The sequence below is a fragment of the Petromyzon marinus genome, chromosome 57 (genome assembly GCF_048934315.1).
Source record: "Petromyzon marinus isolate PM22_M1 ecotype Great Lakes invasive population chromosome 57, UKy_Petmar_22M1.pri1.0, whole genome shotgun sequence".
Lineage (NCBI taxonomy): Eukaryota > Metazoa > Chordata > Hyperoartia > Petromyzontiformes > Petromyzontidae > Petromyzon > Petromyzon marinus.
In genome coordinates, this window is record NC_133723.1 from 9,871,707 (window position 1) to 9,896,923 (window position 25,217).

The following is a 25,217-nucleotide window of genomic DNA, read 5'->3' on the forward strand; positions in this document are numbered from 1 at the left end:
CGAACTCTACAACACGAACTCCGTAAGACGAACAACACAAGACGAACGCCACAAGACGAACTCCACAAGACGAACTCTACAAGACGAACTCTACAAGACGGACTCCACAAGACGAACAACACAAGACGAACTCCACAAGACGAACTCCACAAGACGAACAACACAAGACGAACTCCACAAGACGAACAACACAAGACGAACTCCACAAGACGAACTCCACAAGACGAACAACACAAGACGAACTCCACAAGACGCTGGGCGAGGGACCGAGAGGGAGGCGCCTGTCGCTTTCCCCGGCGTAGAGGCTGACTCGGCCCGTCCACCGTACGCATATGTTTGATATATAGTTGCGTGTGTAAGAAACAACCTAATATATCAAACATATCACACGGGGGACGTGCGGTGGTTGTTGTTTCTGGGGGGCCGGGGGGGGGGAGGGGATGTTTCGCTTCTTCATGCGCCACCCACCCCCCTCTCCACCCCCGTCTCGCTCGCTCGCTCGCTCCTTCTCCAATCCCTCTGGAACACAACCGCGGTCCTGCAAACAAACGACCCAAGGGTATCACATCATCATCGTCGTCATCATCATCATCGTCGTCATCGCATCGTCATCATCATCATCGTCGTCGTCGTCGTCATCATCATCATCGTCATCATCGTCGTCATGACATCGTCATCATCGTCGTCATCGTTGTCGTCATCATCATCATCGTCGTCGTCATCATCGTCGTCATCACCGTCATCATCATCGTCGTCGTCATCACATCGTCACACATCATCATCATCGTCACATCGTCACACAACATCATCACCATCACGAGTCTCGCGCCCACACTATGGAGGCGCTGCGGTGGCGAGATTTTAACTACCTCGCCTGATATACAGAATTATAATAATAATGAGAATATTTATTGATACTGGAGTAATCCGATGAGCTATAAAGCTCTTTTTCACAGATGTCCAGTAGGGGCACCGGGTGAGAACGTCACAGCAACAGTGACACAAACACGACACGTGAGGTTGTAGCTTCGATCCCGACCCTGAAGCCTGCTGTGTTTTTGGAGTTTGCGTGTCTCTCGTTCCCTCTCTCCACGTGCTGGTCGCGTGGATTTGTCTCCGGGAGTCCTCACCGCGCCTTCGGAGGCATTCGCCTGCTGAATTAAATGTCCACGTGACCCACGTCGACGATGATTATATCAGCCACTTTCGTTGAGCTCGCATTTCTGAGAGGCCAGGGTCGCTTCGGCACAAACATACAGAGCTCTAGCGGCTCAGCGCGGGGCGGAGGGGGGGGCCTTACGCTGGCAAAAATATAGCTAAATATATACTTGTGAAAATCGTGAGCTACTACTTCAGTATGACCGGTGTGTGCTCACGACGCATTTCTACCACCACCCCCCCCCGCCCTGGTCAGTCACCTCCGTGCCGCTCTGCTATCGCTCCTACCGCCCTGGTGACTTTTTTTTTCCCGGCGATCTTCACTCGTCGAGTCGACCACACACGTCGATGGCTCGCGTCTAACCACACACGGACCGCTCCGTCTCATCATCGCTACGCTGGAGGTCGCGACAAAGACGAAGACCCCCAATCCCCGGACAGCCTTGAACGGGGGCTGTTGGGGCGCAAGTGCCGTGTCAGCGAGCAAGCGGCGTTTATGAAGGTAATGGAGCGGGTGGCCAGCACCACGCCCGGCCGCCTTTGTCTTCCCACTGCTCATGTTTACACAGCGCACCAGGTACCCATTTAAGGCTGAGTCAGCCTAGGGGAAAGCACAGGAGCGGCTCCGGTTCAAATAATATTCGCCACTGTTAGCCGTGAGTGGGATACACACTTGGGTCACCATATTCACGACCACTTACACGATTGCTCATGACAACACCCACTTACCCACCCACTCACCACGTCAGACCACAACACACTCACTCACCCATCTACCCACCCACTCACCCACCCACTCACCACATGTCAGACCACAACACACTCACTCACCCATCTACCCACCCACTCACCCACCCACTCACCACATGTCAGACCACAACACACTCACCTATCTACCCACCCACTCACCCACCCACTCACCACATGTCAGACCACAACACACTCACCTATCTACCCACCCACTCACCCACCCACTCACCACATGTCAGACCACAACACACTCACTCACCTATCTACCCACCCACTCACCCACCCACTCACCACGTCAGACCACAACACACTCACCTATCTACCCACCCACTCACCCACCCACTCACCACATGTCAGACCACAACACACTCATTCACCCATCTAACCACCCACTCACCCACCCACTCACCACATGTCAGACCACAACACACTCACTCATCTATCTACCCACCCACTCACCCACCCACTCACCACGTCAGACCACAACACACTCACCCATCTACCCACCCACTCACCCACCCACTCACCACATGTCAGACCACAACATACTCACCCATCTAACCACCGACTCACTACTTCTGGAGCTACCGGGAGTCTCCGTCCCGTCCAAGTACCCACCATGGTCATACACCACCCACCCCGGCTGAGATGCTGTGATCTGACGAGTCGCAGGCAGCACCAAGAGTGATACAATCATCTGACGACACGGGGTGCCACGGTGGCTAGGAGATGTTAACTACCTCGCCTGGTGTACAGGAGGTCGTGGGTTTGATCTCAACCATGACGTCTGCTGCTGTATATTTGGAGTATGCGTGTCTCTCTCTCTCATCATCATCATCATCACGGTGGCTAGGAGATGTTAACTACCTCGCCTGGTGTACAGGAGGTCGTGGGTTTGATCCCGACCCTGACGCCTGCTGCTGTATATTTGGAGTTTGCGTGTCTCTCTCTCATCATCATCACGGTGGCCAGGAGATGTTAACTACCTCGCCTGGATGCAGGAGGTCGTGGGTTCGATCTCAACCCTGACGCCTGCTGCTGTATATTTGGAGTTTGTGTGTCTCTCTCTCATCATCACGGTGGCTAGGAGATGTTAACTACCTCGCCTGGTATGCAGGAGGTCGTGGGTTCGATCCCAACCCTGACGCCTGCTGCGGTATATTTGGAGTTTGCGTGTCTCTCTCTTATCATCACGGTGGTTAGGAGATGTTAACTACCTCGCCTGGTGTACAGGAGGTCGTGGGTTTGATCCCGACATTGACGCCTGCTGCTGTATATTTGGAGTTTGCGTGTCTCTCTCTCATCATTATCACGGTGGCTAGGAGATGTTAACTACCTCGCCTGGTCTACAGGAGGTCGTGGGTTCGATCTCGAACCTGACGTCTGCTGCTGTATATTTGAAGTTTGCGTGTCTCTCTCTCATCATCACCACGGTGTCTAGGAGATGTTAACTACCTCGCATGGTCTACAGGAGGTCGTGGGTTCGATCCGAACCCTGTCTCTCTCTCCCCGTGGTCGCGTGGATTTTGTCTCCGGGTCCTCCGGTTTTTCCCTCCGCATATTTAGAGTGAACATCGCCACGCGTGTAGACTGTGTGGCTGCTGTAGAGTTCGACACGCTGATGAGAAGCCGCAACTTCGTCGAGCTTTCGTTTGTGGTGGCCAGGGTCGCTGCTGAAAAAATAGCTACAGAGCAGCTCAATGTGGGGCTTTAACCTGGTAAAATTAAATTATAATAATAGGGGTTTTCCCCTTTTTTTCTGGCAACAAAACTGAAACCTTTTTACAAGGATTCATGTCTGCATTCACCACAATACCTACAGTCAAAATGCAAACAAAAAACACATGACAATATATGATGCATTGTCCTTGAAACTGATTGGTCCACACCAAGGGAGGGCTTTCTTTTGAGCCTCGACCCAATTGGTGCTCGACCAGAGGACGCCAAAAGGCGTCACACAGCTCAAAGACAATGCCGCTATCAAAGTAATGAGGGCTCGGGGTGAGCATCTACATCATTAGACCTCTTTTGCCAGTACCAAAATATGGTAGTAGTAATAATAATAGGGTTTTCCCCCTTTTTTTCTGGAAACAAAACTGAAACCGTTTTACAAGGATTCATGTCCGCATTCACCACAATACCTGCAGTCAAAATGCAAACAAAAAACATAATATCAGTTTTGTTGCTAGTAAAAAGGGGAAAACCCCTATGATTATATTTTGATACTGGCAAAGGAGGTCTGATGATGAAAATTAATTTAGTTTAGTTTAACACGTAGGCTTTCGCGATGAATATCATCCATAATATAGGGTTTGGCTGTCCGCCTGATGAGGCTAGTTGTAATTACTGGCGAAACGTCGTACTCAGATTGTATTATGTTGTGGATTTGCTCTCCAACACATCGGTGTGCTGTACTAGTGACACGTTCTGTTTGACGTGACAAACCTTACTAGTCGGCTGTGTCGGGTGGTGGCGGGTTTAACGACACATTCATATCATTTACGCGACCTATAAAAAATATATATGTGTTTTTTGTTTTCATAGTTTCTTTGTATCGAGTCATGTGATGAATCACCAAGAGACGAGACGCAATCCTACCCCGTGAAACACCGCACTGGGCAGACTCGAGGCGCCTCGACGGGGTGGAATCGTTCGTTGTCCTCGCGATGCGTCCACCACTTGGCAATGCGCAGAATTCGTCCCCCGGTGGAGAGAGGAGAGGAGGTCGTGGTGGTGGTCGTGGTGGTGGTGGTGGACTTCCCTGGAGAAAAGTCGCACGCGCAATAAGGAAGGGCGGACAACACTGAAACACTCCACAGCAGAGAGCGTATTGCAAAACATCAACAACAAGCTACCTATAGGAATAGGTTTCACCCTTTTAACTGGCACAAAAACTGACACCTTTATTCAAGGCATCATGTTTGCAATAACCACAACACAAGCAGTCAAAATGCAAACAAAAGAGACAACTCTGATGCCTTGAATAAAGGTGTCAGTTTTTGTGCCAGTTAAAAGGGTAAAACCTATTACTATATCTTGTTACTGGCAAAGGAGGTCTCATAATGTAAATGCTCACCCCGAGCACCTCAATACTCTGATAGTGCGCTGTTTTTGAGTTGTACGCCGTTTGGCGTCTTCTGGTCCAACACCAATGGAGACTACGCTCTAAGAAAAGGCGTCTCGGGTGTGGACCAATCAAATTCAAGGACAGTGCCAATATTATTATCAGAGTTGTCTTTTTTGTTTGCATTTTGACTGCTTGTGTTGTGGTTATTGCAAACATGATGCCTTGAATAAAGGTGTCAGTTTTTGTGCCAGTTAAAAGGATAAAACCTATTACTATATTTTGTTACTGGCAAAGGAGGTCTCATAACAAGCTACCAGCTGTACTTTCGCCCCACTAACGAAGCCTCCCTCCTGCCTTATAAGTCGACATCAAACATCATCGTCGTCATCATTATCATCACCTTCATCATCATCACCCTCATCATCGTCATCATCATCACCTTCATCATCGTCGTCATCATCACTACCCTCATCAATGTCGTCATCATCACCACCCTCATCATCGTCGTCATCATCACCTTCATCATCGTCATCATCACCACCCTCATCATCGTCGTCACGATCACCTTCATCATCGTCATCATCACCACCTTCATCATCGTCATCATCATCACCCTCATCATCGTCGTCATGATCACCTTCATCATCGTCGTCATCATCACCACTACCCTCATCATCGTCATCACCACCCTTATTAACGTCGTCATCATCACCACCCTCATCGTCGTTATCATCACCACCCTCATCATCATCATCATCACCACCCTCGTCGTCGTCATCACCACCCTCATCGTCGTCGTCATCATCACCACCTTCGTCATCATCATCATCACCCTCATCATCGTTATCATCACCACCCTCATCATCGTCTTCATCATCACCACCCTCATCGTCGTCGTCATCATCATTACCACCATCATCATCATCATCACCCTCATCATCATCACCACCCTCATCATCGTCGTTATCATCACCACCCTCATCATCGTCGTCATCATCGCCACCCTCATCGTCGTCATCATCACCACCCTCACCATCGTCGTCACCACTCCTATGCTCACGGACGCGACACATCAAGTAAACAGCTGATGCAATCGAATGCATCAAAAGCGACGTTCCGCCGTGTAGCCTGTCACAGACTGTAGGGGCAAGTGCTGTTAGCGAGTAGCAGCACCTATGAAGGCCGGCACGGCACACGAGGGGCTGGGTGGCCAGCACCACGCCCGGCCGCCTTTGTCTCCCCAGTGGCGATGTTTACACGCCTCACCACGTACTCATGTAAGGCTGAGTCGACCTAGGGGAAGCCCAGGACCGGTTCAGATAATCGTCACTGGTGCTTGTGTGTGTGCGTGTGTGTGCCTGTGTGAGTGTGTGTGGGGAGCGGTAGTGTAGTGGTTGGTGCGCTGTGAACCCCGGATTCCCGAGTTCGATTCCCGGGGGTGTGAGTGGCACCTCACCAGGGTGGGTGTCACGGGGGTCTGGGTGGCACCTCACCAGGGTGGGTGTCACGAGGGTGTGGGTGGCACCTCACCAGGCTGGGTGTCACGGGGTGTGGGTGGCACCTCACCAGGGTGGATTTCACGGGGTGTGGGTGGCACCTCACCAGGCTGGGTGTCACGTGGTGTGGGTGGCACCTCACCAGGGTGGGTGTCACGGGGGTCTGGGTGGCACCTCACCAGGGTGGGTGTCACGAGGGTGTGGGTGGCACCTCACCAGGCTGGGTGTCACGTGGTGTGGGTGGCACCTCACCAGGCTGGGTGTCACGGGGTGTGGGTGGCACCTCACCAGGCTGGGTGTCACGTGGTGTGGGTGGCACCTCACCAGGCTGGGTGTCACGGGGTGTGGGTGGCACCTCACCAGGCTGGGTGTCACGTGGTGTGGGTGGCACCTCACCAGGCTGGGTGTCACGGGGGTCTGGGTGGCACCTCACCAGGCTGGGTGTCACGAGGTGTGGGTGGCACCTCACCAGGCTGAGTGTCACGGGGTCTGGGTGGCACCTCACCAGGGTGGGTGTCACGTGGTGTGGGTGGCACCTCACCAGGGTGGGTGTCACGGGGGTCTGTGTGGCACCTCACCAGGCTGAGTGTCACGGGGTGTGGGTGGCACCTCACCATGGTGGGTGTCACGGGGGTCTGGGTGGCACCTCACCAGGGTGGGTGTCACGTGGTGTGGGTGGCACCTCACCAGGGTGGATGTCCCGGGGGTGTGGGTGGCACCTCACCAGGCTGGGTGTCACGAGGGAGCTCATGGTGTCGAGTCGTCTCTTTATCACTTTCATATTTCGAGTGCCGCCCCGAGGGGGCCCCGGGTAGCCCGCACTTGTCACGAGGTGGTGGGCGTCACATGCTCTGCCCTGGCTGCGCGATGTCTCACAATGAGCCTCCTGTGTGACACGAATGGAGTTGGCTGTGGTGATGAACCATCCGCCAACCAACCCAAACACCCCCCCCCCCCAACTCATACGAGGGGTGGCAGTGCGGTTTACACCACAACAAGCAACAACAATCGCTCCTTCTATTCCCTTTGTGTGTCGGGGGCTGCCACGTGGGGCGATGCGCGAGTGACGGTAACGTGAAGGGGAACACAGCGGTGGAAAGCGAACGGAGTGGGGGCGGACGGGGGAACGGGGGCAGAGATGCCACTGCTAGGAGGCGAGCGGTGAACGGGAGCGGTCGAGAAATTTTGTTGAAACTTTTAATTGTATTTCACCAGGCGTCAGGCCCCCACTCAGCTGCTACGTGGCTCTTTTGCAGGAGCGACCCTGGCTATCGCAAATGATGGCTCGGCGAAGTGGGCTCATCGTCATCATCACCACTATCGCCGTCACGTGGGGATGTATAGCAGCAGACAAATACTCTAAACGCCGCGTCTGTAAATGTGGAGGGGGAAAACCGGAGGGCTCGGAGAAAAATCCACGCGATCACGGGGAGATAGAGAGAGAGACACGCAAACTCCAAATATACAGCAGCGGGCGTCAGGGTCAGGATAGAACCCACGACCTCCTACATACCGGGCGAGGTAGTCAACATCTCATAGCCACGGTAGCGCCCCTGACTCTGACCCAAAAGGTCGAGAGGCTACAATAGCAGGAAGGAGACCCCCCCCCCCCCCCCCCAGCGATTGTAATGAGTTTGAGTCGCGATGGATTTGCAATCTGGAGGTCGCCGGTTCGACACGATGGGGGGGGGGGGGGTGTAGATGTTAACTACCTCGCCTGCTATACAGGAGGTCGTGGGTTCGATCCCGACCCTGACGATCCCTGCTGCTATATATTTGGAGTGTGCGTGTCTCTCTCTCTCATCATCATCACGGTGGCTAGGAGATGTTAACTACCTCGCCTGGTATGCAGGAGGTCGTGGGTTTGATCCCGACCCTGACGATGCCTGCTGCTGCTGCTGTATATTTGGAGTGTGCGTGTCTCGCTCTCTCTTACACGGTGGTCGTGTGGATTTGTCTCCGGGTCCTCCGGTATTTCTCCCTCCACATTTAGAATCAACATCACCACACGTTTAGGGTATTTTGCAGCAGTAAATTTCCACACGACGATGATAAGCCACTTTGTAGAGCTACCATTTGTGGCCAGGTCGCTTCTGAAAAAGAGCTATACAGCTCAGTGGGCCTTACCTGGTAAAATAAAAATAGTTGAGTGTATTTTGAACATCCTTCGCACCGTACTAATAAAACTGTGCTAATCGGAGGTGCTATTAACTTTTAAACTATTAATAGTGTCATCGGTTTTAAGATATCCATCCAATACCAGCAGCTGTACAAATGGCTACATTCGCACCGTCGATTAGCACGGTTGGCTACGTACGGTGCGAAAGAAGTTCAACACGCGCACAAGACACTGATATGGGCCATACACGATTTGTGTTGTAAAAGTCGCGTTCAAATAAATAGATAAAGCGGCATGCGAGCGACACGTGTGTGTGTACCTGTGTGCATGTGTGTGCGTGTGTGCATGTGTGCGTGTGTGTGCTGGTGTGTGTGTGTGTGTGCGCGTGTGTGTGTGCGTGTGTGTGTGCGGGTGTGTGTGTGTGTGCGCGTGTGTGTGTATGTGCGCCTTCATAGGTGCTCGCTAACAGCACTTGCCCCTACAGTCTGTTACAGGCTATATGGGGGATCTTTGTCTCTTTGTATGTGCGTGTGCGTGCGTGTGTGTGTGTGTGCGTGCGTGTGTGTGTGCTCGGGGCTCCTCCAGAAACAACAAAAAAAGTACTATGGGTGGCAACATGGAATGTTCGAATGCTCATTGCAAAGGAGAGGCTGCCACTCCTCTGTCGGGAGCTGGACCGGTAACGTCTGGACCACTGTGGTATTCAAGAGGTCTGGTGGAGCGGCTCTGGCTCCTGCCACCATGAGGGGTGGACAGTCCTCTACTTGGGGCAGGAGACTGCCAAACAACAGGGTGTGGCTCTTCTTTTGAACAAAATAATGAAGGGGGCGTGGGAGCGTGGCGGAGAGGTGTGGGAAGCCCCAGGCTACTTTGGGCTCGCCTTCCCATCACCCAGACACGAGGAGTGGTGGTCGTGGTTACTTATGCCCTCACCGAAGACGAACATTCGTGGAGGGATGCAGGCAAGGCCGATGAGTCAGATGCCTTATATGACCTCCTGTCACAGGTGCTAGCTAAAGTGGCCCCTCGGGGCAGAGTCATCTTGTTGGGTGACTTCAAGGCCCGAGTTGGTCATGATGCTGGCACCTGGTCTGGAGTGATTGGAAGGGATGGGCCAGATCAGCTCAATAACAACGGCTGGAGGCTGCTAGATTTTTGTACAGTCCATGGGCTTGTAATTACCAAAATGCTGTTCCGGCATCGGCGCATCCACACGAACATCATGGATACATGCCGGGTCCAAGCAAGAACATCTGCTGCACTACATAGTGATAGAACAGCGGATGCAGGCCCATGTACTTGACACCAGGACCTGCTGTGGAGCTGATCTGCCACCTGACCATCGACTTGTCATCTGTAAGATGCGCCTGCTATTATTCCACTCCAGTGGTGGGTGTACACCAAGGACCCCATTCAAACCCATAGTGGCATGGTCTCAGCTAGCTGATAACAGTTGCAGGCGAGAATTTCATTATCGCTTGCGGCTGGGGTTGGCATCGTCCCCCACTCCTCCTGATGTCGAGGGTAAATGAGAGAGGTTTAGGACTGTGGCTAATGCAGCTGCAATGGCTGCTTTGGGTACATGGTACAGACCTCTCCAGAGACCCTGGCTGACAGAGGTGTTCAGGCTGGCTCAGGAAAAGCGACAGGCCCACTGTCATCGTCTACAGCATCTCACGTCAGAGAATGAGGAGGCTTACCACAGCCTTCGCTCGGCGGGTCGGAGAGCCGTGAGGTGCTGCAAGGATGGGTGGTGGTCGCGAGTTGCTGAGGAGATGGAGTCTGCCTCAATGGCCCCCGATCGCAAATCTCTATTTAACTCCATGAAAAAAGTCACCTGCGGCGCCACATCTATTACCATCATTAGGGGAAAAAACGGTGATCCAATTTCCGACCCCCAGGAACAGGTTTACAGATTTGCTGAGCATTTATGTGAGGTCCTGGGGGAGGCAAAATCCCTCAGCCTGGAAAAACTTCGTGGGACAAAGTGGGGATGACCCTGCTGAGGCTGCGGTGTCTCAAATATTGGAAGAAGAAGTCACCCCCTGTGAGTGGCTGGCTGAGGTGCCATCTGTTGAGGAAGTACTGAAGGCGATCCAGAGTCTGAGACCAGGAAAGGCACCGGGCAGAGATGACCTCCCAAGCGAAATGCTGAAGGAGGATGGCGTTTGTACACAGACTGCCTTACATGACATAATAACAACAGTCTGGACCACTGTATGGGTTCCACAGTATTTGAAGGATGCCCTGGTGGTCCCCCTGTAGTTGTTACAGTCTGTGCGGTCCCCCTCTTTAAGAAGTAGTACTTGTTACAGTCTGTGCGGTCCCCCTCTTTAAGAAAGGGGACCGCACAGACTGTAACAACTACAGGGGCATCTCACTCCTCAGTGTGCCAGAAAAGGTCCTGGCAAGGATTATTCAACATTGCCTTGCCAGGCAGGCTGAGGAGAGGCTTGCGGAGTCCCAGTGCGGTTTCAGGAAAGGGCGGTCCTGCACAGATGCCATATTTTCTGTCCGTCTGCTACAGCAGAGGTGTAGGGAATGCAAACAAGACCAACATCTCGGCTTTATTGACCTAGTCAAGGCCTATGATACCATCAGTAGGCCTGGGCTTTGGGTTGTTCTTCGTTCTTTCGGAGTCCCTGACCCTCTGCTCACAATCATTAAGGACCTTCTTGATGGTGAGCAGGCCCGGGTAAAACTACGTGGCCGGGAGTCCGAGCCATTCCCTGTACACCTTGGGGTGCGACAGGGATGTCCTCTGGCTCCCACAGTATTCAACATCTATTTCGAAAATGTATTTCGTGAAGCCTTCAGTAGCTGTACCAGAGGAATTTCCATCTGGTACAGATACAATGGGAGGCTGATCGATGCCCGCGTGCGGTCAAGCGATGTCTCCCTATTGCTCAACCATGTTATGTTTGCCGATGATTTGGTAATTGCTGCTCACTCAGAGGAGGAGTTGGAGGCGCTTCTGCTGAACCTGAAGCTTGCCACTAAGAGGTGGGGCCTGACCATCAGCCCCACCAAAACTAAGCACCTGCCTGGGTATTTTGTACCATCGGACACTCCACCCCCACAACTCCCAATTGGTGATACGGCAGTTGTGGAGAAAGTGGAAAGTTTCCCATACCTGGGCAGTGTGCTCATGACCGGCTCCGGTTTAACAGCAGAGGTCTCACTCCGAATCAGTCGAGCGGCATTGTCTTTTCATCGGTTGCGTAACGCTGTGTGGAAGCTACCTGGTCTGTCGCTCCGCAGGAAGCTTCAGGTCTTCTCGGCCACGGTCATTTCCTCCCTTCTCTACGCTTGCGATACGTGGACCCCCCTAATGGAGCATCTTCGCCTGTTAGAAACATTTAGGCTGGCCTGCCTACGATCCATCCTGGGTTTAACCAGGCTGTATTGTGTGAGGAGCTCACAAATCCTTGAAAGATCTGGGCAAGGTCCCATCGGTGAGCTCCTCCGGCGGGGAAGGCTGCGTTGGCTGGACCATGTAGCCCGCATGCCCAGCCACCGCATGCCGAAACAGCTTTTGTTCGGCCGGATCGAGGGGGATAAACGGGCGCGGCACGGACTAGAGAAGAGATGAAGTGATGTGGTACAGGAGGACGTGGAGCTGAGTGAACTTGCCGATGACTGGTACCAGCAGTGTCATGATCGGCCTCAGTGGAGGAGGCTCGTGAAGGACGCTACTGGGCAGTTGGAGGGAGTCGCCCTCCAACAACAACGGAGGGCGGAGGAGCGACGCTCACAACAACGAGCGGAGCGCCGGGTGGCTAAAGCACAGCAAGCTGTCACAGTAGGGGGCACAGGTGGTGCATCAGCCAGTCATCTCAGTCATCTCAGTCAGTCGACCTGTGGCACCTGGGTCTTCTCCGTGACCTCCTGCCAGCTGGCGTTCGACACTTCACGTAGCCTCAAGGTGCACATGGCCTGGCACAAGCGTCGTGGTGACGTCCCCGCCACTTAGTGGCGAATGGCGGTTGTTGTTGTTGTGTGTGTGTCCCTGTGTGCGTGTGTGTGTACGTGTGTGTGTTTGCGTGTGACCTGTATTTCGAAACGCTCAAACTGCTTATATACACACACAGATATACACGCGTGTGTGTGTTTGTGATTAGAGTGCTCAATTTCTATCGCAGCTAACCTACTTGCTGCATTGCCCTACATCTGACAGCCATGCGACAACACGGACTGGCCGACAACGGTGAAGCCGTCATACCCCCGGGGGCGAAGTTCCAACTCACCGTCTATGAGATGGGAGTGCTCAATTTGCATCTACTTGCTGTGCTACCAATTCGCCGGTTTTCTTTCACCCGCCGGCTATGCGCAGATCCGACACGGCCATCGCGAGCCCCCTTGAAAAGAGGCTACGAAGCCCAGTGGTGACAATTCCACGTTCCTCTGGCAGGATCCGATCACTGTGGAATTTCTGCACCAGTTTAGCAAAAGGAATTTACCCACCCAGAGAGACCATTGAAGATCATGGCTTTGGCAAATCAGACCGGTGTTCGTTTTGCGCAGGCCATAGAGAACATGATGATGGTGTATAGAGCAACTTTAAAGCGCTTATCAGCTGTTTAATAATTACTACACACAAATAGCGCACTCTCTCGATTACAAGGTTCTCTGGAAAGTAAGACGCACCCCCCTCCTCCCGGAGTCAGCAAGGTTGTGTAGATGTCGTCACACGCGCACACAACACGCACACCGATCGCATTGCCCCAAACGTCCCGAGACACCTTTCGCTTGGAGTACAGAGGGGGTGAAAACAGAGCGTCTTGTAACACGGTATTAAGTGTCGTAACGATTGCAAAGATGATAAGCAGTTATATTGCTAGATCCATCATCATCATCATCATCTCTCTTGGGGGGGGGGGGTAAAATAAGTACCGCCTGATTGGTAACATCATCATCATCATCGGCTATCTCGTGGTATAAAAGTGCCACCTCATCATAATCTCTAGGGGTGGTTAAAGCGAGCGCCAGCTGACTCAATAATACGGCTGAAAAGTTCGGAATCAGCATCATGAAACTTTATGAATCCTGCAGGAGAAATCCGATGAGCTGTAAAGCTCTTTCTCTCTCTCACACATGTCCAGTAAGGGGCACTGGGCTCAGGAATGGCAGTGGGTGCGGCAACTCACCTCGTTGAGCCGTTTCGCACGGAGGTCGGTCGGAGCCACGCGGAGCCACGCGAAGCCACGCGGTCGTCAGAAGCCACGTGGTCTGGGACGGGATCCCCTTTGTATTCGACAAAGACAACCGCGTGGGTGTGCGGTGAGACGGAGGGGGCTGACGGAGCTGTCCACCGCAAGGTGAAGAGCAAAGCGCCTCGCATCGCCGTTCGCTTGGCACGGCGGTGGGGGAGAGGGGGGGGGTAAAAAACACAAAGAGTCAAACCTCACAATCACTGGAGGCGCTAAAATTTTAATAAATACTTTGGTTGTAATTGATAGGATAAAGAGGGTAAGTTTAAATCTTACTGAAAAGACTCAAGAAATATACACGCACATATAGAGACGAATGTCACCTGTTTGTACGAATGAAACCGACTGCACACTTAAAATAGACTTTTTCTTTTTTGAAACATTGGTTGTCATTTTGATGAGATGGATGGTAAAGAATGGAAGTGCATTGTGCGCTGTGCCCATGAGTTCAGTAGCACCTCGTGTCGTGTCAAGAAGGCAGGTGGCGAATTGACAAAATCACACACACACACGGGTCTGCCATCACCACACTCTGTCTCTCTCTCCATCACACACTGATCTCTCTCTCCATCCCACACTACTATCTATCTCTTTCTCTCCATCACCCACTTCTATCTCTCTCTCCATCAAACAATACTATCTCTCTCCATCACACACTACTATCTCTCTCCATCCCACACTACTATCTCTCTCTTCATCAAACAATACTATCTCTCTCCATCAAACAATCCTATCTCTCTCCATCCCACACTACTATCTCTCTCTTTCTCTTCATCACCCACTTCTATCTCTCTCTCCATCAAACAATACTATCTCTCTCCATCCCACACTACTATCTCTCTCCATCACACACTACTTTCTCTCCATCCCACACTGATCTCTCTCTCCATCACACACTAATATCTCTCTCCATCAAACAATACTATCTATCTCCATCCCACACTAATATCTCTCTCTCCATCCCACACTACTATCTCTCTCTCCATCAAACAATACTATCTCTCTCCATCACACACTACTATCTCTCTCCATCCCACACTGATCTCTCTCTCCATCCCACACTGATCTCCCTCTCCATCACCCACTACTATCTCTCTCCATCAAACAATCCCATCTCTCTCCATCACACACTACTACCTCTCTCCATCACACACTAATATCTCTCTCTCCATCACACACTACTATCTCTCTCCATCAAACAATCCCATCTCTCTCCATCACACACTACTATCTCTATCTTTCTCTCCATCACCCACTACTATCTCTCTCCATCCCACACTGATCTCTCTCCATCCCACACTGATCTCCCTCTCCATCACACACTACTATCTCTCTCTCCATCACACACTACTATCTCTCTCCATCACACACTAATCTCTCTCCATCACCCACTACTATCTCTCTCCATCCCACACTGATCTCTCTCCATCCCACACTGATCTCCCTCTCCATCACACACTACTATCTCTCTCTCCATCACACACTACTATCTCTCTCCATCACACACTAATCTCTCTCCATCACACACTAACATCTCTCTCCATCACACACTACTATCTCTCTCTCCATCACACACTACTATCTCTCTCCATCACACACTAATCTCTCTCCATCACACACTAACATCTCTCTCCATCACACACTACTATCTCTCTCTCCATCCCACCCTCTCGTCAGTCGCTCTTTTAAACAAAATCCCGGCTCCCTGAGCCCCCACCCCACGCAGCCCGCCCCGCCCACCCGCCCTCCACACAACAGCTCCGTCAAAGACAAAGATGCCCCGTAAAGCCTCAAACAGACTGTTGGGGCAAGTGCTGTTAGCGAGCACCTATGAAGGCCGGCATTGCACGCGAGGGGGTGGGTGGCCAGCACCACGCCCGGCCGCCTTTGTCTCCCCAGTGGCGATGTTTACACGCCGCACCAGGTACTCATTCGAGGCTGAGTCGACCTAGGGGAGGCCCCGGACCGGTTCAGATAATCGTCACTGATGTTGGTGGCCGTGAGCGGAAATTGAACTTGGGCGGTCGGGTTCGTAGCGCAGAGCGCTAAGCGCTACACTGGAGCACCCTCAGCAAACACACCCCACAATCGCACACACACACTGACATGAACACACACACACACACTGACATGAACACACACACACACACTGACATTAACTCTCACACACACACACTGACATGAACACACACACACTCACATGAACACACACACACACTGACATGAACACACACACACACTGACATGAACACACACACACACACTGACATGAACACACACACACTGACATGAACACACACACACACTGACATGAACACACTCACATGAACACACACACACACTCACATGAACACACACACACACTGACATGAACTCACACACACAATGACAGTAACTCTCACACACACAAACACTGACACTAACTCTCACACACACACACTGACACTAACTCTCACACACACACACTGACATGAACTCACACACACACTGACACTAACTCTCACACACACACACTGAAACTAACTCACACACACACTGACACTAACTCTCACACACACACTGTCATCAACCATCAAACACACTGACCCTCGCAAACACACACACTGACATGAACTCACATAGAGATACACATACACCCACACACACCACCACAATCGCACACACACACTGACTAGAACGGACACACAGACACACAGACACAATTTCACCCCACCAAACTCACTCACACTCACCCCACCAAACTCACTCACACTCACCCCATCAAACTCACTCACACGACCCACCAAACTCACACTCACTCCACCAAACTCACACTCACGCCACCAAACTCACACACTCACCCCACCGAAGTCACTCACACTCACCCCACCAAACTCACTCACACCCACCCCACCAAACTCACTCACACTCACCCCACCAAACTCACTCACACTCACCCCACCACACTCACTCACACTCACCCCACCAAACTCACTCACACTCACCCCACCAAACTCACTCACACTCACCCCACCAAACTCACTCACACTCATCCCACCAAAGTCACTCACACTCACCAAACTCACTCACACTCACCCCACCAAACTCACTCACACTCATCCCACCAAAGTAACTCACACTCACCCCACCAAACTCACTCACACTCACCCCACCACACTCACACTCAACCCACCAAACTCACTCACACTCATCCCACCAAACTCACTCACACTCACCACACCAAACTCACTCACACTCACCACACCAAACTCACACTCACCCCACCAAACTCACTCACAATCACCCCACAAAACTCACACTCACCCCACCAAACTTACTCACACTCACCACACCAAACTCACACTCACCCCACCAAACTCACTCACACTCACCCCACAAAACTCACTCAAACTCACCACACCAAACTCACACTCACCCCACCAAACTCACTCACACTCACCCCACCAAACTCACTCACACTCACCCCACCAAACGCACTCACACTCGCCCCACCAAACTCACTCACACTCACCAAACTCACTCACACTCACCCCACCCCACTCACTCACACTCACCCCACCAAACTCACTCACACTCACCACACCAAACTCACTCACACTCACCCCACCAAACTCACTCACACTCACCCCACCAAACGCACTCACACTCGCCCCACCAAACTCACTCACACTCACCACACCAAACTCACTCACACTCAGCAAACTCACTCACACTCACCCCACCAAACTCACTCACATTCACCCCACCAAACTCACTCACACTCACCACACCAAACTCACTCACACTCAGCAAACTCACTCACACTCACCCCACCAAACTCACTCACACTCACCACACCAAACTCACACTCACCCCACCAAACTCACTCATACTCACCCCACCAAACTCACTCACACTCACCCACCAAACTCACTCACACTCACCCACCAAAGTCACTCACACTCACATCACCAATCTCACTCACCCAACACTCACCCAACACTCACCCTACACTCACCCTACACTCACACAAAGTCACCCCCCACCAAACTCAGCCAGAGGCACCCTGAGGCCCTGTTCGTCACGTGATGGCAACTCGCTGATGCGCTCCCTAAATCGCTCTAATTAATTTGCACGTATTGATCTTCCGTGACGCTGTGTTGAGCATCCAGCGTGACCCCGGGGGCTCTGAGAACGGTGGGAGGTGAGGGGCATGAGGCATTAGGACGTCATTGGCGGTTCGCACAGTCAGTTTGTTCAGACTAGCTTGGTGATATTTCGTTGAGCCACTTTGTTGAGCGGCTGTTCTGTGTGGTATCCAAGTCGCTTCTGAAAAAGTAGTTAACACCTCAGTGCGCTTTTCTAGGATGGGATGGTTTAGTGTTGTAGTGTAGCTGTTAGCGCGCTGCGCTATGAACCTGGGGACGCGGGTTCGATTCCCGCTCACGGCCAACACCCAGTGACGATTATCTAAACCGGTCCTGGACCTCCCCTAGGTCGACTCAGCCTGAAATGAGTACCTGGTGTGGTGTGTAAACATCGCCACTGTGTATGTGCGTGTGTATGCGGAGCCCCAATGCGGTTTCAGGAAACGGTGGTCCTGCACAGATGCCATATTTTCTGTCCGTCTGCTACAGCAGAGGTGTAGGGAATTCCAACAAGACCTACATCTCTGCTTTATTGACCTGGTCAAGGCCTATGATACCATCAGTAGGCCTGGGCTCTGGGTTGTTCTTCGTGCTTTTGGAGTACCTGACCCTCTGCTCAAGATCATTAAGGACCTTCATGATGGTGAGCGGGCCCGGGTAAAACTACGTGGCCGGGAGTCAGAGCCATTCCCTGTACACCTTGGGGTGCGAAAGGGATGTTCTCTGGCTCCCACATTTTTTTACATCTATTTTGACCACGTAGTTCGTGAAGCCTTCAATAGCTGTACCGGGGGAATCTCCATATGGTACAGATATAATGGGAGGCTGATCGATGCCCGGGTGCGGTCAAGGGATGGCTCCCTATTGCTCAACCACGTTATGTATGCTGATGATTTGGTAATAGCTGCTCATTCAGAGGAGGAGTTGGAGACGCTGCTGCTGAGACTGGAGCGTGCCACTAATAGATGGGGCCTTACCATCAGCCCCACCAAAACTAAGCACCTGCCTGGGTATTTTGTACCATCGGACACTCCACCCCCACAACTCCCAATCGGTGATGGGGCAGTTGTGGAGAGAGTGGAGAGTTTCCCATACCTGGGCAGTGTGCTTATGACTGGCTCCAGTTTAACAGCAGAGGTCTCACTCCGAATCAGTCGAGCGGCAATATCTTTTCATCGGCTGCGTAATGCTGTGTGGAAGCTACCTGGTCTGTCGCTCCGCACTGAGCTTCAGGTCTTCTCGGCCACAGTCATTCCATCCCTTCTCTACGCTCGCGAAATGTGGACCCCCCAAATGGAACATCTTCACCGGTTAGAAACATTTAGGCTGGCCTGCCTACGATCCATCCTGGGTTTAACCAGGCTGGATTGTGTGAGGAGCTCACAAATCCTTGAAAGATCTGGGCAAGGTCCCATTGGTGAGCTCACTCCGGCGGGGAAGGCTGCGATGGCTGGGTCATGTAGCCCGGATGCCCAGCCACCGCATGCCGAAACAGCTTTTGTTCGGCCGGATTGAGGGGGCTAAGCGGGCGCGGCACGGGCTAGAGAAGAGATGGAGTGATGTGGTACAGGAGGACGTGGAGTTGAGTGGACTTGCCGATGACTGGTACCAGCGGTGTCAAGATCGGCCTCTGTGGAGGAGGCTCGTGAAGGACGCTACTGGGCAGTTGGAGGCAGTCGCCCTCCAACAACAACGGAGGGCGGAGGAACGAAGCTCAGAACAACGAGCAGAGCGCCGGGTGGCTAAAGCACAGCGGGTTGGCACAGTAAGGGGCACAGGTGGTACATCAGCCAGTCATCTCAGTCAGTCGACCCGTGGCACCTGGGTCTGCCCCGTGACCTCCTGCCAGCGGGCGTTCGACACTTCACGTGGCCTCAGGGTGCACATAGCCTGGCACAAGCGTCGTGGTGATGTCACCGCCACTTAGTGGCGAATGGCGGTTGTTGTTGTTGAATGTATGTCTGTGACCACCACAGTGGCTAAACGGGGGCTCTGGATGGGTGCAAGGGGCTGGTAACCCCTCCACCTTCAACTAATTACCACTAAACTACGACTAAAATATGTAACTAATAAGCTTGTGCCGGAGGCCCCGGGGGGACAGGCGTCTATGACGTCTCCTGGCCAAACCCCAATTGGCGGAGCCCTTGGGGCTCCTCCAGAAAAAACGAAAAGCCACTATGGATGGCCACGTGGAATGGTCGAACGCTCACTGCGGAGGAGAGGCTGCCACTCCTCTGTCGAGAGCTTGACCGGTACCGCCTGGATCTCTGTGGCATTCAGGAGGTCCGGTGGACCGGTTCTGGCTCCTGCCACCATGAGGGGTGGACAGTCCTCTACTCGGGGAAGCAGGCCGGCAAACAACAGGGTGTGGCTCTTCTTTTGAACAAAATAATGAAGGGGGCGTGGGAGCGTGGCGGTGAGGTGTGGGAAGCTGTAAGCCCCAGGCTACTTTGGGCTCACGTTCCCATAAACCGGAGGCGAGGAGTGGTGGTCGTGGTTACTTATGTCCCCACCGAAGACGAACATCCGTGGAGGGATGCAGGCAAAGCCGACGAGTCAGATGCCTTCTATGACCTCCTGCCACAGGTGCTGGCTGAAATGGCCCCTCGGAATAGTCATCTTGTTGGGTGACTTCAATGCCCGAGTTGGTCATGATGCTGGCACCTGGTCTGGAGTGATTGGATGGCATGGGCCAGATCAGCTCAATAACAACGGTAGGAGGCTGCTAGATTTTTGTGCAGCCCATGGGCTTGTAATTACCAACACGCTGTTCCGGCATCGACGCATCCACACAACATCATGGATGCATGCCGGGTCCAAGCAAGAACATCTGCTGGACTACATAGTGATGGACCAGCGGATGCGAGCCCATGTGCTTGACACCAGGACCTATCGTGGAGCTGATCTGCCCTCTGACCATCGACTAGTCATCTGTAAGATGCGCCTGCCATTCTTCCACTCCGGTGGTGGGTGTACACCCAGGACCCCATTCCAACCTAAAGTGGCCTGGTCTCAGTTATCTGATGAAATTTGCAAGCGAGAATTTCATCATCGCTTGCGGCTAGGGTTGACATCGTCCCCCACTCCTCCTGATGTCAAGGGTAAATGGGCGAGGTTTAGGACTGCGACTCATGCAGCTGCAATGGCTGCTTTGGGTACGCGGTCCAGACCTCCCCAGAGACCCTGGCTGACAGAGGAGGTGTTCAGGATGGGTGAGAAAAAGCGACGGGCCCACTGTCATCTGCTACAGAATCCCACGTCAGAGAATGAGGAGGCTTATAGCAGCCTTCGCTCGGAGGTTCGGAGAGCCATGAGGCGCTGCAAGGATGGGTGGTGGTTGCGGGTTGCTGAGGAGATGGAGTCTGCCTCAGTGGCCCGTGATCACAAATCTCTATTTAACTCCATCAAAAAAGTAACCTTCAGCGCCATACCTATTACCATCATTAGGGGAAAAAACTGTGATCCAATCTCCGACCCCCAGGAACAGGTTTGCAGATTTGCTGAGCATTTCAGTGAGTTCCTGTGGGAGGGGAAATCCCTCAGCCAGGAAAACATCGTGGCACAAAGTGGGGATGACCCTGCTGAGGCTGCAGTGCCTCAAATATTGGAAGAAGTCACCCCCTGTGAGTGGCTGGCTGAGGTGTCATCTGTTGAGTAAGTACTGAAGGCGATCCGGAGTCTGAGACCAGGAAAGGCACCGGGTAGAGACAATCTCCCGAGCGAAATACTGGGAGAGGGCGGCGTTTGTGCACAGACTGCCCTATATGACATCATAACAACAATCTGGACCACTGGACGGGTTCCGCAGGATTGGAAGGATGCCCTGGTGGTCTCCCTCTTTAAGAAGGGGGACCGCACAGACTGTAACAACTACAGGGAAATCTCACTCCTCAGTGTGCCGGGAAAGGTCCTGGCAAGGATTATTCAACATCGCCTTGCCAGGCACGCTGAGGAGAAGCTTGCAGAGCCCCAATGCGGTTTCAGGAAAGGGCGGTCCTGCACAGATGCCATATTTTCTGTCCGTCTGCTACAGCAGAGGTGTAGGGAATTCCAACAAGACCTACATCTCTGCTTTATTGACCTGGTCAAGGCCTTTGATACCATCAGTAGGCCTGGGCTCTGGGTTGTTCTTCGTGCTTTTGGAGTACCTGACCCTCTGCTCAAAATCATTAAGGACCTTCATGATGGTGAGCGGGCCCGGGTAAAACTACGTGGCCGGGAGTCAGAGCCATTCCCTGTACACCTTGGGGTGCGACAGGGATGTCCTCTGGCTCCCACATTATTTAACATCTATTTTGACCACGTAGTTCGCGAAGCCTTCAATAGCTGTACCGGGGGAATCTCCATTTGGTACAGATATAATGAGAGGCTGATCGATGCCCGGGTGCGGTCAAGGGATGGCATCCTATTGCTCAACCACGTTATGTATGCCGATGATTTGGTAATAGCTGCTCATTCAGAGGCGGAGTTTGAGACGCTGCTGCTGAGACTGGAGCGTGTCCTAATAGATGGGGTCTTACCATCAGCCCCACCAAAACTAAGCACCTGCCTGGGTATTTTGTACCATCGGACACTCCACCCCCACAACTCCCAATCGGTGATGGTGCAGTTGTGGAGAGAGTGGAGAGTTTCCCATACCTGAGCAGTGTGCTTATGACTGGCTCCAGTTTAACAGCAGTGGTCTCACTCCGAATCAGTCGAGCGGCAATATATTTTCATCGGTTGCATAACGCTGTGTGGAAGCTACCTGGTCTGTCGCTCTGCACGAAGCTTCAGGTCTTCTCGGCCACGGTCATTCCCTCCTTCTCTACGCTCGCGAAACGTGGACCCTCTTAATGGAGCATCTTCGCCGGTTGGAAACATTTAGGCTGGCCTGCCTACGATCCATCCTGGGTTTAACCAGGCTGGATTGTGTGAGGAGCTCACAAATCCTTGAAAGATCTGGGCAAGGTCCCATCGGTGAGCTCCTCCGGCAGGCAAGGCTGCGTTGGCTGGGTCATGTAGCCCGCATGCCCAGCCACCGCATGCCGAAACAGCTTTTGTTCGGCCGGATCGAGGGGGCTAATCGGGCGCGGCACAGGCTAGAGAAGAGATGGAGTGATGTGGTACAGGAGGACGTGGAGCTGAGTGGACTTGATGGTGAGCGGGCCCGGGTAATGTCACGATTGGCCTCTGTGGAGGAGGCTCGTGAAGGACGCTATTGGGCAGTTGAAGGCAGTCGCCCTCCAACAACAACGGAGGGCGGAGGAGCCACGCTCACAACAACGAGCGGAGCGCCGGCTGGCTAAAGCACAGCAGATTGGCACAGTAGGGGGCACAGGTGGTGCACCAGCCAGTCATCTCAGTCAGTCGACCCGTGGCACCTGGGTCTGCCCCGTGACCTCCTGCCCGCGGGCGTTCGACACTTCACGTGGCCTCAAGGTGCACATGGCCTGGCACAAGCGTCGTGGTGACGTCACCGCCACTTAGTGGCGAATGGCGGTTGTTGTTGTATGTGTGTATGTGTATATGTGAATGTATGTATGTGTATGTGTGTATGTATGTGTATGTATGTGTATGTATGTACGTGTGTATGTGTGTGTGTATGTGTGTGTATGTGTGGGGAGCGATAGTGTAGCGGTTAGTGCGCTGCGCTATGAACCTGGCGACCCGGGTTCGATTCCCGCTCACGGCCAACACCAGTGACGATTATCTGAACCGGTCCCGGGCCTCCTCTAGGTCGACTCAGCCCAAATGAGTACTTGGTGCGGTGTGAAAACGTTGCCACTAGGGAGACAAAGGCGGTCGGGCGTGGTGCTGGCCACCCACCCCCTTGTGTACCGTTCCAGCCTTCATAGGTGCTCGCTAACAGCACTTGCCCTACAGTCTGTTGAGGCTATACGGGGATCTTTATCTTTATGTGTGTTTATGTGAATGTATTTATGTGAGTGTGTGTGTGATTTGTTTACCTTTCTTGTACTTTGCACTCTGATCGTGTTTTTGTGTCACTCTTTGCTGTTGTAACGTTCCTACCTCATGCCCCCTACTGGACATTTGTGAAAAAGAGCTTCATAGCTCATCGGATTCCTCAAGAATAAATAAATATTCTGATTCCGATATAAAAAAAACAATCTAAATTTTCGCAATAATTTTTTATTTGCCGCGATTCGCAACCCCGGGTCAGAAAATCTTCCGGGGTTGGTGGTGGTGGTGGCGGTGGTGGTGGCGGTGGTGGTGACGGTGGTGGTGGCGGTGGTGGTGGCGGTGGTGGTGGTAGCGCTGGCGGCGGTGGCGGCGGTGGTGGTGGCTGTGGCGGTGGCGGTGGTGGTGGCGGTGGTGGTGGTGGCCGTGGCGGCGGTGGTGGTGGTGGCGGTGGTGGCGGCGGTGGTGGTGGTGGTGGTGGCGGTGGTGGCGGCGCGTCAAAACTCAGTTCTCGTGATGTCGAAGCGGCTCGGGTGACGGAGCGACTGCACGAGCGGCTGACCCACGACGAAGCTTCACGCAGTCCCTCGCCGTAGAGCGGCGACCCGACCTCGATGGCGAGTGGCTCGCTCCGTGTGACAAAGGCATAAAAATTTGTCCTCGTGTGCTAAGACTTGGTCGGACGGTTGCCTCGATTCAACGCAACCCCAAATCAACGGCCAATATGAACATTTTTTTTTCTTCATATTTTATCAAGTGAATAAACTTTCGAACAGCGTCAGACTCGGCGACAGGGTCAATGACAGACTGATGAACAGATTTTTCTGATTCGAACTTCGACTTATTTTTCCCCACTTGCTTCATCGGTACCGGTGCGTTTTGATGCTGCACCGGTGTACTGCAGGTCCATCCCTACTCCAGGGAGTGCGTGACGGTGGCTCGCAATGGGAAGGGTTTGAGAGTTCACATCCCTGCTCTTGTTGGGGGGGGTGGGAGGGGGGTCAACTCGGCCCATCAACCCTCCCCCTCCGATGTCGATTCAACGGGGTCCCGCTTCATGGAGATGTCTCCAGTGGCCGTTGCCCTCTGGCGAGACCTCGTCCCTGTCATAGGAATGTGGAATTTGTACCACCGGGCAACTAACCGCTTGTTGATGTTGTGTTTCAGTTTGTTGTCCTTCCTCCGCATCTCCGATTAGCCACGGTTGACTTCGTCCGGTGCGAAATAAGTATCCTCACACACATACATACGATAATGATGGTGGTGGTGCGGCATGCCTGCAGTCCAGAACTTCCCAGGGAAGAATTATTCTTCCAATTAACATTTCTATCAGGGTCATTTTCATCGATGATTCACTCTTACTTATCTGGCCATGAAGAAGAGCCATCA

General features: G+C 52.8%; 1 long non-coding RNA gene across 1 annotated transcript; it reads right to left on the reverse strand.

Moving 5' to 3' along the window:
• LOC116955042 (uncharacterized) lies at positions 1–15,472 on the reverse strand. The gene is made up of 5 exons (XR_012929727.1): positions 14,259–15,472; positions 13,738–13,940; positions 7,196–7,357; positions 4,507–4,669; positions 1–538 (listed from the first exon to the last, which is right to left on the reverse strand). It is a non-coding gene; the product is annotated as an uncharacterized LOC116955042 (long non-coding RNA).
• Positions 15,473–25,217: the final 9,745 nt, after the last annotated feature.